We start from the raw sequence: 5,000 nt of genomic DNA on the forward strand, positions 1-5,000 counted from the left end.
GAGAAGAAGGGTGAGAGGCACCGCCCAGTGGATCATGTCGGTGCCCCCCCTGCAGCATAAGCCTATAGCAGCATATCTACCACAAAGCTATATTTGAGAATAACTATTATAGTTTTGTTCTATAGCTGCAACTATGACTACTGACTCTAACACACTAGAGTTTACACTACCTAGAGATTTACCAACACCAGCTAGAGGTTTACTAAACACTAACTATAGGCTTTACTAAACAGAAAGGTTTTAAGTTTAGTTTTTAAAGGGGGAGGTGGTGTCAGCCTCCTTAACCAGGAATTAACAGTCCTGAATGCTAAGAAATACGCACAGATACTCGTTCATCATACATGATCACCACTAAGGCGTCTAATTGGCCCCAGATTCTGCAGCAAGACAATGACCCCAAACACAGTGCCAATGTGCAGGGATCTACCTTCACTGTATAGGCTGATTTATGGGTTCGCGTCAAAACGACGCCGTGCCTACGCCGTGCGGTACGCGTCGACGTGTACCACACGCCGTCACTGACGCCGTCACTGACGTTACCTCCCAAAAATTGTAACTACGCGCCGAGGCGACGCAGACCAAACGCAGACGGAGAGGGCTGTGATTGGTTCGCTTGATAGCAACACATTTCCGGTTTCCGGTTTGAAGCAGTCGTGAACTTTCAGCGCTCTTTTCTTCGTGTATGTGTGATTTTTTTGGTTTTGTTTTTTTGCACAATAGTTGTCCTTATCTTTTTGATTCACTGTGACCGGAAAAAGTCGGATAAACCATTCAGGAATATATCGCAAATTAGCGGTCACGGGGGGAACTGCACCGCGGCGAAATGGAGTGACGGAGAAGTCCGAAGGTTCACAACGGCGTCACGGTGACGGCGTGTGCACAGCATTGATTTGACACGGAATCATAACTCAGGCTTAAGAAAGAACAACGAGTCTGGAAGCGATGGAGCTTCCAGTGCTATATTGTGAGTTTCCAACAAGAAAGGAGTTGCTCATACAATTTCGTGACTATTTCTCAGCTGTCCTGCATCCAGATGAAGAATCAGAGTTGAACACTGCTCTCTTTGTAGGCCAGGAGCCACGACCCCTGTTTTTTCCACCCAATGCTCCTCACCAGCATCTCATCACCAGCCACAGCAGCTCAACACCACCACAGTAACTGTGGGGTCTGCACAGATTGTTGCTCATTTGTAACAGTAACGAATATTGAAGCGATATGAAGTCCTTTCTCAACTTCAACTTTAAAATGTGCCAGTCAGCTTGTGATGGAGATGTTTTTGGAGTGTGAAACTTCAGAGGGGGTCGTTCATGGACGTGAATTGCAACATCCTGCAAACCAAAAACAGAGATTTTGTTGCCATGGGGAACAACAAGATGAGTCCCACACAGCCCAAGACACACAGGTCCATTCACATGCTTACCGAGTGACCCCCACCCATCATCCATCAACCATTAACCCCAAGCGACCTTTGGCCCCCCCACTGCAGCTGCATTCACAAGGAAGTTGCCAGTTGTCACGGTGACTGAGGAAATGTTTAAACTGCATTTACTCCAAAAACATGCATTGTAATAGAGAGAAACGAGAAGGTTTCTTAGTTTCTTAGTAGATGTTCCAATTTCACAGCAAAGGTTCTTTGTTTTATCAACATTTTACAGTACTACTAGCAGGCTGTAAAACAACTCATTGTTTTTATCCGTCTGAATGACGTGTTATTTACAAAGAGATGTTATGGTAGAGGGCGTGAAGGGTGCCTGTGTTTCAGGCCGAACCCAAACCATCCACACCGGGTCCAAGCTGGTAAAGCAGGAACGATTATATTGATCCTGCATCACTGTTTTAATCCCAACATGCCTCAAATCTAATCTGTACAGTAACTGAATACAATATCTATATCAATATTATTTTGCACATTTTCAGGCATTAGGGAGGATGAGAGAAATTACTAACTTTTTGTTTTGTCATGTCATTGCACTAAACTGGAAGGATGTTAACCCTAACCCATACCAGAAGGGACAAACTCTAACCCATGCGAGAGGGAACTAACCTTGACCCATACCAGAGGGAACAAACCCAAACCCATACCAGAGTGCACAAGCCCTAACTCATACAAGAGGGAAGTAACCCTAACCCATAACAGAGGCAACTAACTCTAACCAGTACTACCAGAGTGTACCAGCCTTAACCCATACCAGAGGGAACTAACTTTAACCCGTACCAGAGTGTACCAGCCCTAACCCATACCAGAGGGAATTAACCCTAACCCATACCAGCCCCTAATCCATGCGAGAGGGAACTAACCTTAGCCCATACCAGAGTGTACCAGCCCTAACCCATACCAGAGGGAACAAACCTCTAACCCATACCAGGGGGAACTAACCCTCACCCATACCAGAGTGCACAAGCCCTAACTCATACAAGAGGGAAGTAACCCAAACCCAGTGGTGGACAGTAACGGAGTAAATTTACTTGAGTACTGTACTTAAGTACATATCCAGAGGATTTGTACTTTACTTGAGTATTAGATTTCTTTGGTACTTATTACTCTTACTTGAATACATTTCCAAGACAAATATTTTTACTTTTACTCGAGTAAATTTCTAGGAAGGCTGAAAAGTACTCGTTACTTTCAGGTCTGCTCTTTTTTCTTCTTCCCTAAAATCCTATTGGACACAAGCTGTTTTTGTCAAAGGAGGAGAAAAAGTAGCCTGCGTTTGTCAAGACAGAGCCGCAACAAGTCAAGACAGAGCTGCAACAATGGCTACGCCTGCGTCAGGAGAAGAAAGACAATCCGCTGAGTCGTCTGAGTCTGATAATGAGCCGGACTCGGAGCAGGGACTTTCACAAAATCCTTGGCCGTATCTTAACTCAATGTTTCAAAGAGTTAATTCTCAGAAACAAGAGTTAAAAGATATTTAAATTAATTTAGAAAAAATATAGTAATTTACTGATGTGGAAAATAAGAAATTTACTCTTACTCTTACTCTTACTTTTACTTTTACTTAAAGTAAATTTAAAAGCATTTACTTTTGGATACTTAAGTACCTTTAAAAGCAAGTACTTTTCTACTCTTACTCGAGTAATATTTTGACTGAGCTACTTTTACTTGTAACTGAGTAAATTTTGACCAGTAGTATTTGTACTCTTACTCAAGTACTGGGGTCGAGTACTCTGTCCACCTCTGCCCAAACCCATAACAGAGTGCACAAGACCTAGCCCATACCAGAGGGAACTAACCTTAACCTTAACCTTAACTTTTGTTTAAAATAGTTATTCTACTTATTTTATTTATTTTTATTGAAATCATCTGTTGCAAATAAAACCTGTTTTCCATTTTATTGCATTTTTCATTGGATTTTTAGCCTAGTTATTTTTGTGGTAGAAGTATCACAAATTAAAATACTCGTATTCTTACTCGGTGTGAAAAAAATTGTATCGGGGCATCCCTAGTACTAACCCATACCATAGGGAACTAACCCAAACCCATGCCAGAAGGAACTAACCTTCACCCATACCAGCGTGTACAAACCCTAACTCATACGAGAGGGAAATAACCGTAACCCATACCAGAGGGTATTCACCCTAATCCATAACAGAGGCAACTAACCCTCACCCCTACCAGAGTGTACCAGCCCTAACCCATACCAGAGGGAACTAAACCTAACCCATACTAAAGGGAATTAACCCTAACTCAAACCAGAGGGAACATATCCTCACCCATACCAAAGGTACTAACCCTCACCCATACTAGAGGTAATTCATCCTAGCCCATACCAGAGTGTATCAGCCCTAACCCATACCAGAGTGTATCAGCCCTAACCCATACCAGAGTGTATCAGCCCTAACCCATACCAGAGTGTATCAGCCCTAACCCATACCAGAGGGTACTAACCCAAACCCATACCATAGGGAACTAACCCTCACCCATACCAGAGGGTACCAACCCTAACCCATATCAGAGAAAAATAACCCAAACCCATGCCAGAGGGAAATAAGCCTAACCCAAACCGGAGTGTACTAACCTTAACCCATAGCAGAGGGAACTAACCCTAACCCATACTAGAAGGAACTAACCCAAATCCATACCAGAGACATAAACCTCACCCATACCAGAGTTTACACGCCCTAACCCATACCAGAGGGAAATATCCCAAAACCATACCAGAGGGTACCAGCCCTAACTCATACCAGAGGGAACTAACCCAAACCCATACCATAGGGAACTAACCCTCACCCGTACCAGAGGGAACTAACCCTCACCCGTACCAGCGTGTACAAACCCTAACTCATAAGAGAGGGAAATAACCCTAACTCATACCAGAGGGTATTCCCCCTAACCCATAACAGATGCAACTAACCCTCACCCATACTAGAGGGAATTAACCCTAACCCATACCAGAGTGTATCAGCCCTAACCCATACCAGAGGGAACTAACCTTAACCCATACCAGAGGGAACTAACCCTCACCCATACCAAAGAAAGTAACCCAAACCCATGCCAGAGGGAAATAAGCCTGACCAATACCAGAGGGAACTAACCATAACCAATACCAAAGGGAACTAACCCTCACCCATACCAGAGGGAACTAACCATAACCAATACCGGAGGGAACTAACCCTAATCCATACCCTTAACCGATACCAGAGAGAACTAACCCTAACCCAAACCGGAGTGTACTAACCTTAACCCATAGCAGAGGGAACTAACTCTAACCCATCCCAAGGGTACCAACCCTAATCCATACCACAGGGAACTAACCCTAACCCATACTAGAGGGGAACTAACCCAAATCCATACCAGAGACATGACCCTCACCCATACCAGAGGGAAATATCCCAAAACCATACCATAGGGAACTAACCCTCACCCGTACCAGAGGGAACTAACCCTAACCCATACCAGAGGGTAATAACCTTAACCATTACCAGCAGGAACTAACCCTAACCAATACCAGTGGGAACTAACTCTAACCCATACCAGATAGAACCAACCCTAACCCATA

This window comes from Cololabis saira, chromosome 7 (assembly GCF_033807715.1).
Source record: "Cololabis saira isolate AMF1-May2022 chromosome 7, fColSai1.1, whole genome shotgun sequence".
Classification (NCBI taxonomy): domain Eukaryota; kingdom Metazoa; phylum Chordata; class Actinopteri; order Beloniformes; family Belonidae; genus Cololabis; species Cololabis saira.